Below are 12,016 nucleotides of genomic sequence, written 5' to 3' on the forward strand. Positions count from 1 at the left end.
AGCTGGCCCATGAGATCCTGGGAATGCCCATGTTTCCATCTCTGATTTCACAATAGGAGTGTTGGGATTCCAGACCCATACTTCCACATCTGGGTTTATACGGGTTTGGGGCATCTGAACTCGTGTCCTTCTACTTCTGCAGCAAGTTCTTTTCCCACTAGGCCATCTCTCTAGCCCAATTTTTGTTATTGTTTTACTTCATTGAATAATATGCTTGTCAGAATAGGGATTTCTCTATTCATATTCTGCATGTCTGATCTCTTCCTATCTGTCTCTTGTACCCCATTCTTACATGCTGCCTTGATACTGCCCCATCACTTCATACCTGGCACTGGGGAAACATCCTGTGCGAATGCTGTCCATGCTTCCATGTTGTGGTGGAGAAGAACTCAAGTTTGCATGAGAAGGGAAAGTCAATCTCAGAAATCAAATGGCACTTGCTCTCCTGAGCTGTCCAGGGAGGAGCCAGAAGCTGCCGATGGTCTCTGTCCAAACTGGTCATTAAGAGGGTCTGATGGCAGCACGAACATCACCACCAGAAGCTGTGGATTGTGTTACTAAGTGTTCCTGAAAGCTGTGCCTGGCATTCAGATACGGCTAAAACAGCTGTGATGGAAATTTGGTCACTTACCAATGCTTAATGACTGATGCCCTACCCCATCTGAATCAGCAAGATTTATGACAGGATGGCTTTGTTCTGATGAACTCTCTGCTGTTCTCAGAGAAATCACAAATGCCAAATGTGCCTTCATGATAGTGTTGATTTTGTCCTTGGGCCTCCTGGTCCACTAATTCTTGTCCTGTTTGAACACTGAGGTCTCAGGAACTGACTTGGCCAACTCTGCTTCACAGTCCTGGAGGAAACTGTAGTGAGCTCCACCTTCAGCTTTTCCTCCAAGGTTCGCCTCCCTTGCAGACCACGTTTCAGCACATCTACCTTGAATACAGGAAGGGGAAGAGGAGGAGGAGGAGCAGGAGGAGGAGGAGGAGGAGGGGGAGGCAGTGCAGAGGCACAGAGGCAGATTGATAGATAAAATGATCTAGCAGCATTGGGCAGTGAGGTCAGAAGATCTTGAGTATCCACTGTGACTCTGTTCCTGGAAAATACCTGAATAAGGCTGGCTGGTTTGTAAAATAAAGACACCTTTTTGAAGAATAATTTGTTTGACAAGGTAGGCAGGAGTGAGTCACAAGTTAGAAAATGTTAGGCTACTTCCAGTTCATGTTCTGCGTTCAATGTTAGTTACTGCCTGCCTCAGCCTCATCTTTCTCCTCCTTCAAAATAATTTAAATTACATTTATTTGTGTGTGTGTGTGTGTGTGTGTGTGTGTGTGTGGTGTGTGTACATGTGCCATAATGCACAAGTGTGTAGGTCAGAAGATAACGTGTGGGAGTTGGTTCTCTCCTTTTGCCACCTGGGCCCTGGGGATCAAACTCAGGTTGTCAGGCTTGGAGAAAGCACCTTTACCCACTGAACCATCTTGCCTCCTTTCTTCTTTTCTTCATTTTCCTCTTCTTCCTCCCCTTCATCCTCTTTTCCTCCTCCCTTCCCTTTTTTCTTTTCTTCTTTACTTCTTCTTCTCCTCTTCCCCTCCCTCCCTTCTCCTCCTCTTCTCCCTCATCTTCCTCCTCCTCTTCCCTTCTCCTTCTTCCTCCTCTTCCCCTCTTCCTCCTCCCCCACCTCATCATCTCTTCCTCTTCTTCCTCCTTCCATAAATGGAAGCAGACTTTGAACGTTGAAGTAGACAGGATGTCATGCATGTCTGAGGGGCTGATGGGGGGCGGTTCTTGTTGCCATGGGGATATTGAGGGACTGTGGTACTTAATGGGAGTACAGAGTTATTCTTTGGAACCAGTGATTGAAGTGACATTGCATCAAATCCATGAGGCACATTTGGTCATCTCTGTCTTATAGAAGAAGTAGATGAGACTCTGGTTTTACACAGCCCCTAGCATGGTGGTAGAGCTGGGATCAAAGCAGACCTGACTCCAGTGGTAAGATGTGCTTTTCACTGAAGCTCATGTGGATGAGGAGGGGTAGAAACTCAACAGAGTGAACTCTATTATATATAATATATTTATAATCTCATTCATAATGAATGAATCCACATCATCTGTTCAATACTTTTCAACACATGCTTTATCCTGGAGACAACACAGATAAGCTATTGAGGAACATGTATGTATTCTCTCCCAATCCTTGACCCCTTCTCTCATCAGAGTTGATCTGTTATAACTGTTCATCCTGTATTGCTTATTCTTTGAAGTGTGTATGAACCCCTCAACACATACACATATTTCACACACCCTCTCTTCTACAATCATACCATGAGCCTCTCACAGCTCAAGGTTCATAAAGCATAGGTCAGACCAAGGCAGGGCTTCCCTCCTTCCTTCCCTTTCTCCCTCCTCCCTCCCTCCTTCCTTCCCTCCCTCCTTCCTTTCCTTCCTTTCACCAATTTTACTTTCCCACATGGCCTGAAATTATTTATGTATTTACCAGTTTTGCCAAAGCATCTTTAATTAAAGAGCAGAAGATCACAATAATCTGAGGGCTTGGCTAGGGATGACTGTTTGGAGGATGCTGTCACACCATTGCCCCTTGTGGAAAGCTCAGTATGTCTGAGCATATACTCCAGGGAGCAAAGGATGTCTGCTGTGCAAATGCTGGTGGAATTCATAAATAATACAATTGTTTCTGTTTGATGCCATACACCCTAGAGCCAGGTGGCAAGCTCCTGGCAGGCAGCCTTTTACGCCCGGAATGCTTTGGTCCCAAGTTATAGGAGGTGACCCAGCAGGGAACCCACATCTGTCAGTGAAGGCAATGTCATGAGCAAGCCCATCCCTCCAGACTGGCTACAGCAAGATGTGCAGCTCAGAGAGGAATGGACAAAGGCTGCCCAGAACAGATGGTGTCCTTAGAATCAGTGGTTGCCTAGAGTGGCTAGAGTCACACAAACCCTGAGCTCTGGACCCCCTGCAGGTAAACAGATGTGCAGGGACCACAGATGAAAGGCTGCTCTCTAGCTGTCCCCTGCTTAGTTTGAGCAGCCTGTCCAGAAGTGTCCTGTTTGGCAACTGCTGGGTCTCTACTTCTGCTGGCTCAGGCAGAGGCTGGCAGGAAGGTTTTCTGAAGAGACTGCATTAAAGGGAAGTTTGGGCCTCACTCAGACTGATACTAAGCTGACAGCTTGATGAGCTTCCTACTGTCTCATAGATGCTGTTTTGTAAAGCAGTGGAAGGGATGGTAATTCTGCTGTAATATACCTCCAAATATGTTCTTCTTGCATAGCCTCTGGGCAGTGCCAGGACAGGAGTCAGCTTGTTATCATGTCTTCAGGATCAGGATTGAAAACCTCACGTACCCTATGCTCACATTTGGAAATGGAAAGTGGCTTTCGACTTTTCTCTGTTCCTCCATCCTCTCATCCTCCATCCCAACCCAAACTTCATGAACACTGGAGGACGAAACAGAGGGAGAAACTGACTCTAGAAAACAGTTCAAAAATAAAATGGTGCATGTCTGTGTGCACATATGTGTGCATGTATAATATATATAAAGATGTATATACCTACCAGATCTATCCATATATAACTAATGTATGCATAGTGCCTGTGTGCATCCTCAAGGACATGTACACATGTGTTATCTGCCATTGTTTCTTAATCCCTGTCCAGCCAGTCCCCTCCTCACCTCTCCTTCTGTCTCCCCTCTCCTAGATCTCTTCTTTCCCTGTCTCCATTCTCCCCTCTTCCTATCTCCCCTCTCTCCTCTCCCTTCTCCTGTCTTCCCTCTCTTCGGTCCAGCCTCTCCCCTATCTCCCCTCTCCACTCCTCCACTCTCCTGTCTCCCCCGTCCTGTCTTCACTCTCCCCTGTCCACCAGCTCCTGCGTCTTCCCTCCTCACCTCTCCCCTTCTTCACTATTCCCCTGTCCCCCTCTCATGAACTGGGGTTTGACCACATGGCCTTTCCACTCCCACTTGCTCTGCTGTCTGTTTCCTGTGGTTTGTCTTGCATCTTCCTCCTCTTCATTGACTCTTCATCACCTCTGGACACTCAGGATGGCACTTGGGCCAGGAGTCCTTCTTTGTATTTGAAAGGTAGAACACCTCCTGCCTCTGTTCATATCCCTCAGTGAGTCCTCTTACACCTATCTCACTGTCCCCGTTATCTGCGTGATTAAAGGGCCAAGCCTACTTCCCTAATGTCTGCCTTGGACCCACCAATGTGGAGTGTCCTAGGAACAAGTGAATCAGTACATGGAGGAAGCAATGAAAGTGCTAGCAGGAGTCCAGGGAGGCGTAAGTGAGACTCCGGGGGAGGAAACATGGAGGGACAGACCTCCCTCTCCCATCTCTCCCTTCCTGTTTCCCATTGATGGCAAAAACAATGATTCCTGGTTTGTTCATAGGAATGTGGCCAGAAATGGTTCCTGCCATTAGTTACCTCGCAGAAGTGGCTCCGAGCCACGTGGAGTGTCCAGCCCCTTTGCAGGCCCCTTTGTGAAGTCCCTGTCTGTCTGGCATCTGGTATGAGGAGAAGTGACTAAGGTCATGGAGATGCTGCCCAAGTTCACTGTTGCTCACAGCAGAGAATGTTTGAAAGTTTAGGAAATTCATCTCACGCAGTGAGACTGTGAAGCTGCTGAGGCCACCTAGACCACTGTCTCTCTAAAGCCCTTTGGAAAGAATCAGTAAGCTTCTGTCTCCATGACAATAGGCAGCTTTGAAGAAGCTGATTTGCCCCCTTCTGTGTTCTTTTGTTTGTACTATCCTATGTTATAATAGGATAATTTCTCAATAATTTTCTCAATAATTTTCTTAGTTAAAAAAAGTTTGTATCAACTTTGTAAGAAAGAAACGTTTCAGCCTGGGTTTATTTGTCTCCAATTTGCTCTAAAATAAAGGAAAATAACAAACAAATCACAGGTTGAGCATCCCTAATTTAAAAATACGAAATCCAAAATACTACAAAATATGAAAGCATTTGCGCAGTGACTTGCCACGCTAGATCTCACATGAAAGGTTGTAGTCATACTGCAGGTGCTTTAAAAGTGTATAAATTACCTTCAGGCTATGTGTATAAGGTGTGTGAGACAGAAATGAAATTTGTGTTTAGACTTGGGTCCTATCCCAAAGATGTCTTTGCATATGCAAATCTTCCAAAATCTAAAATTAAAGTAAGACACAAAATATAAATCTGAAATACTTCTAGTCCCAAGCATTTAGAATAAGAAAGCGATTTGTGATAGCGTTTGGTTGGTGTTAGTCACTCTCCTAAGCACCTTACATTTTTTCTTTCACTTAATCCTCTCAACAGCCCTATGGCATAGCTCCTTATCACCCCCTTAAAGACGGAGATACTGAATCACAGGGAGACTGAGCCTCCTTCCCTGAGGTCTGGTAAGTAAGATCATGTTTCAAACCTGGTGGTCTGGCTAATAGTCTGTATTCCTGTCAGCCTCCCTTGTTGTCTCACAAGAGAAAATTCTCATAGCATTATGACATTTCCAGAAGAGCGACAGCATACTTTGCCTTCACTGAACTGAGAGGAAATGTGGTGGGCTCTGCCTCCTGCCCTTGTGGATAGAGATAGTTATATCCTGCAAGAAACAGAAGGTTCCCTGAGGCCACCCACATTCTACATGCTCTGGGGTATGTCATGAGTACTCAGAGATAATTCACTGGAGGGTCTGGCTTGTCTTTTTGGTCTTAGACCATGCCTATGAATTGCAAGGATGCTTAGTGACTGAGTGAAGCCCAAGTCTCTCTAGGGTAGCCCAATTATAGCCCGTTGTGCAATGTGGATGAAGGTCTACATTGTACAGTCAAAATGGAGGGAGCAGGGCCAATGGAACGCTGAGAAGGATCTTTGTGTTAGCATCCCCACATGGTCTGGACCAGTGTGGTTCCCTGGGAGTGGCCAATTCTATCCAACTATGGGCTTCTTGTTATATAAAAAGTCTGAAAGAGCACAGTGAATGTTCCTTATGGGTTTAGGGAGAACCTGTGTGCCACCACATCTTACACATCTATCTTGACACAACAGTACCCATTGGGCAAAGCCACCATGATAACTGAAGAGAAATGTAGAGGGAAAAAAGTCGTAGTTGTTCAGTCTGCCCACCAGGTGTCTCGTGGCCTGGTGGATGCTCACTTGTGAATGGGGGTGGCTATATGAATTCTCACACAACCCTGTGAAGTGGGATCATTGGCTTCCTCCTTCCCGGTTAGGACACGGTTATAGAATAATATAGATTGGGCTTGAGAAACCACCTGGAAAAGATTAGACCAGGATCAGAGTTGAGGTACCATAGAATCCTAAGTCTTTAGTTTCTCAGCAACCTGGAGGGACAACCTGGATGAGTGACAGGAATGGCCAGGAAGCTACAGAAGCCTGTGCACATGCTGTCCTGGAGAGACACCAAACTCAATTTCCTGGGGCCTGCCTCTTCATGTCCACTTCTGCTTAATAGAGAGACTATGACATGATGGTGAGGAAAAACCAAAGAGAAAAGTGCTCACACACCCTCTGTGGCTGACTCAAACATTTCTACAAGTGCCCTGTATTTATAGCTGGAGAGGGAACGCGACCAGCAGCTGCTAGCTGTTATTTCGAAGAACTTCAGGCTTTCGACCAAAATAGTCTTTGAACTTTTGAAACTCCCATTCTAACAATCTTGAGGAGGAGTCGCCCAATATCCTAGAATTTGAGAGACTATTTTTAGTTTTGAAATAGACCATGTTCTCTCTGCTATCCGAACCCCCTCCCCCCAGTTCTTCCACTCTGCCTGTCGAAGCTGGTGCTTAACACAGGGCAGGTCACATGCAAGGCCAGTGCCAAGTAGGGACTCCTGATTGGGATTCCATTAAGAAAAAAGAGGAACAAAGAAAGAAAAGTCTTGAAAATACTTTTCAGTTAAAATTTATTCTATTGAGTCAAGGAATAATTTACAATATGTTCGTCAATGTAAAGAGACATAGGAAGGCTGTTTCTAAGCTTAATAAAAGTGTTTATTAAAATAGATTTGCAGCTGCTATGGCCCATATGCACACTGCATGTCTGGGTTCTCTATATGAATATATTAAGCTTGCTATGTAATACGCCTCTTGCACTTATTCTTTCCTTTAGGAAAGACCATGTTAGTGACAGAATGAAAATGGCCGCTGAGGAGCCCTCTACTTGACATCCTAATCAAAAGCTTCAGCACCGCTTTTAGTCTTTTCTGTTCTCAAGCCCCACATGGCTCCATCAGCAAGGGCCCCTGTTCTTTTACACCGATTCTCAGGTTTTTGCCCTCCTTGTCCCCCCTCCCACTGTTATGTATTAGCTTGGGCCACTTTTTGCTCCTTCTTGCATCCCCGAATGCTTCTGTCCATCATCTCTCGGCCAGCCTTGATTTTCTCCACACTTAGAGTCCCAAGGGAGTAATTATGGCGTTAACTGGTGCTGGCTGATTTTGCCTAGAGGATCAACTCTTCTTGCTGATTAAGATGCTTCAATCACCCCTTGTGAACATCTTGTCTCCATTGCACTAGTGTGGGTAGGGCATTGGAGACTCCCATGGCATACCCTTGCAGAGGGGTGGGCTGCTATCTCAGGCAACACTTAGAAGGTGATCTTGTCTAGGTCAGCAAGAACTGGCGATGCTGGGAGCTGAGGATCAACACCCTCAAGCTGTTAGGTTCCCAGAGCACTTTTCGTTGGTCACAGTTCTCAGATCTCACGTTCAAATGGCCGGAATGGGTTCATCACCATAAAACCCCAAGATTCAGAGATCCGTGGGTAGAGTAAGGCTCTATTACTCATCTGTTAAAATGTTTCACGGTGTCCGGACATGCTTAGAATAAAACCCCAGCATTGTCATGGTGCCCAAGACCCCGAAGTAAAATTTGAGGAACACCTGCTGGGCTCATTTTATAGACTTAGTGGCTCAAAACTCAGATGAACTAAATGGTTGCACACAAATGCACTGTTTTAAGTAATACAGCAGAGACTGAGCTTCTCCTGACTATAAAACCCTTCATTCCTTCTTCTCTTTTTTCTCTAGCTCAATCCCTATACCCCGAACACAGAAACTGAGGCATCCAGTTTTGCTCTGAGCAGAAGCATCTTCAGAAGCCCTGGGAGAGTTTAAGTCCCTTACTTTCATCAAAATCAGCTGGTGTCAATGTCCCCAGCCTGGGGATCCCTTGAATGTTTACCCTGATATCGAGTTACTTGTTCAGTGCATGTAACATCTTTGAAGATTCTGTGTAAATCTTTTTAATGACATGGAAAATTATGTTTGTGGCAGAGCAATTAGGGAGGAATTGGTTCAGTATGGTCCCACTTAGGGGCATGCAGTAGACATGGACATGGCAAAGGGCTCACTGTGGCCATCAAATATTTGTCCCCAGAAGTGAAAGGGCACCGTGACATTCTCTCACACTCTTAGCCTTTCATTTTCCTTTCTCTGATATTTTATTTGCATAAAATTGAAGGAAGACTTTACGGGAACCAGGACTGGGAACAAAGTGGGCCATGTCTCACTTGTTCTGCTCCTGCCAAATCATCTGTAAATTATAGTCCATCGCTGTTTTTCATTAATTGCACATATTCTTTTGCATTTGGCTGCAAATTCCGTCACTTTGGCCAAAAAATGTGTGTACTTCTGCAACAGCACAAAGTAAGCACTTTGAAAGGACAAGCAGTTCAGAAAGAGTAGGTAATTATACCAAGGAAACCAAATGCTAGTGGAGAATAAAGCCCCCAAGATTGAAATGAGAGGAAGGACTCGATGAAACCAAGTCACCTTCTAGCGTCTGAAATAATCAGAAAACGAGTGGCTCCGGAGCTTAGACCAGATGTGTTCGCTAGCTCTCGGCTCCCTTCTTTATGCTCTCATGTCTGGGTGGCGTTGGTTTTCCCTTTTATCCTCCTCTCCCCATGAGCAGATGCACTAGAAGCGTCTTTACCTGGGGATGTAAGCTTCAGTCTCTAGCCCCCATCCCTGAACAGATTTGCATAGTCTTCGGGTACCATCTGCAAAGTGCCCTCCCTGCGTGAGAGGCCTGACTGCGTGCTGTGTGTTCAGTAATACTTTGTTGTGGTCACTATTGTCTCCATCTTGTTTGTCAAAGGGCAACAGTTGGAGGCAAGAATTCTCTGGTCACTTCAGTGTCAGGTTCAGGCTCACCGTGCCCTCTGACCTTCTCCCCGAACTGGGAATGCTATCTGCTCATTTCATTAGAAGCTTCCAGAGACAGGCCTGATGGATGGCAGGGATGCCTGAGCTGCTCTTTTGTAACTCTTATTTTCTTGATTCTCGTGAATTCCAGACTTTCCTCAAACTCACTGTGAGGCCCAGGATGATCTTGAATTTCTGGTCTTCTCCTGTCCATCCCCTTTAGGGTTTGGACTACATCCAAGCATGTACCCTTGTGCCTGGTTTATGTGGTGCTGGGGATCAAACCCAGGGTTCTGTGCATGGTAGGCAAGCACTTTACCAACTCTCAGCTGCTCTTCTAAAGAAGGCTGTGTGTCTCTGGTCTCAAGCCAGTGGTTCAAAGTCTCTGGGTTTCCTTGGTGGGCATGTGGGATGGTCAGAGAATCAAAATCAACCATACTCTGGATGCTGCTGCCTGCGTCTGCATGTACAACTCTACACCAAAAGAATGAATTCTGTTGTGTGTAAATTAGATGTTAATGATAAAATCAGAAATAATATCTCATGATTTCTGTTTTTGAGAAACAAAACTCAGAATCGCTGCCCTGTGATAGAGCAAAGTCTGAGTTCCCAGGAGTGGTTGGGCCATTGCTCACTGTCTTGAACTCCTGAACCTTCCTACCTTTGAAAACTCAATCGTGTTGGAAAAGAGTAAGATTCACAGTTTCAAAAGTCAAACATAAACCTTCTGGTTTATAACCCTAGTGCATCTTGGAGAGCACAGCTGATTTGTTTTGTTTTATATTTAAACAAACTATGTAGCTTAGGATTAGTAGACTGGAAATATTGTGTAGGATATTACTTCCCCATATTTTAATGGAAATGTTACTTAGTGATTTCTAAGTAATCAGCATCCTGTGGTGCAGTAGTGTTTGGACTCGCCATACACTTTCTTTGTCCTTGACACAGAGTTCTTCCCAGTGTCTCGGAGCCCACTCTGAGCCCTGTCAGAAACTTCTGCAGTAGCAAAAGTAATATGTTTATATTTTTAACTTTTCAGCCTTTCCAGAAAGAACATAGTAGAGAATGAACAACAGAACTTGAACTTCTCAGACACCTTGGGTATTGACAGCATACTAAGAAAGCAAGCTTGTAGAAAAAGAGCTGGTGTGCATACAGCTCCCACTTGCGCCACTTTGAGCAGATCTGCTCTAATACAAGCTTTGCTCCGAATCTTTCCCAAGGCAATGTGCTTTTCCATTTATTGACATTGACTTCTCTGATTATACCTATGCTATTCTTCCTGAAGAGCCTCTAGTGGCACACACCGTGTTTAGGTGGGAAACAGTTACTGTCACTGTCACTTTAAATCCTTTTTCTCGGATTATTATCAGTGGCTTAGAAGGAGAACCTTGAGAGAGAGCTCAAAGAACTGCTACTGGAAGATTCAAGATACTGAGACCTCAGCCAGACTGAGACCATGGGACACAGAGAACTGTTCCCAGAAGCTCCCTGGGAAGCTCTGGGATTCTCCAGTGTCTGGGAGAGCAGCAGGCAGGAGTGCCCTGCATGCTTGCAAGAAGCCTCAGGGAGCCCCTATCTGCTCCCAGGCCTGGCTGCCAGCAGCGCTAGAAAATCCTAGAGTTGGCCCCCATCTCCTTCCAGATCCAGGAAAGTCTCTCCTGTTGGTGGGCTCTGCTTTTCAGCCATCATGGAAAGAGACCCTGGGGACTGCCATCCTCCTCAGTTTCTCCTTTCTCTTCCTTCATGAGCCTGAGCACAGAGCAAGGCATCACCCACCTGTCACCCACTACACATAGGGCCTCATGGCATGGGGCAGGGCACCACCCACCTGTCACCCATCATACACAGGGCTTCTGGGTGTGGAACACTGTACCTCTCCCACCCCAGGACTTCCGAGCTCAGCTCTGAGTCCTCAGCTTCTCTTACACAAGCTGACCTGGGCTTTGAACTTGTCATAAGAATCTCAAAATATCTTGATGTTTTCCATCATTGAGTTTATCGTGATCTGCAAATACATGTTATTGATCTCATTTGATGTTGATCCTCATATTAGAATGTGTGTTTCTGTGAGGGCGAGTATTCAGTTTGCTGTTTTGTTGCTATGTAGCTAATTTCTAGCATAATACTTAAAAACACTTGCTTAAATTCTGATTTTAAGTATGTCTTTCTGGGGAACTGAGAGGAACATTGGGGAGGGTGGAGAAAGGGAAGTAAGTGGGTAAGAGGGGAATATACTCAACATATGACATATACTTGTATGAAAAGTCTTTATGTAACATGTAGCATGGATCTACACAATGAAGTTTGGTGTTTCAAAAGGGGGGGGGCATACTTTTTCTGAGATACTCTGGGGCTCTTCTTTATCATTTAAATATACTTATGTCATCTAAAAAGACAAAACATCAATTATAAGACATTTTTCTATATATTAAGGGATGGAGTGGAAAAACATGTATTAAAGAGAATGCGATTCTTATTCAGCTTTTAAATAGTGTAATAAAGACACTTGTGGTCCAGCAATCACAATTTCACCCCAAGTCAGCTTTTTCCTTGCTCCCTCCTTGTCTGATACTGCCCTTATTGCTTATACAAAACTATGGTATGTGGTTTATTACATGTGTATGATGTGTGCTATTTGTGTCATTTATGCATGGTCCAGGGTAGAACAGTGCTCTAGTACCTTCAAGGTTGTGAACAGAATATATGAGCTGATAGGTGTATCCAGGGTTTCTGACTAACATGAATATGCTGTCCCCTTTCCCAGAGCCAGCACACTGGGACCAGATTACTTTTTCAGACTTAGTTTCCGTTGAGTTCAGTTAGTTCTTGACTTAAGGA

The sequence above is a fragment of the Nannospalax galili genome, unplaced genomic scaffold (genome assembly GCF_000622305.1).
Source record: "Nannospalax galili isolate Female #2095 unplaced genomic scaffold, S.galili_v1.0 scaffold100, whole genome shotgun sequence".
Lineage (NCBI taxonomy): Eukaryota > Metazoa > Chordata > Mammalia > Rodentia > Spalacidae > Nannospalax > Nannospalax galili.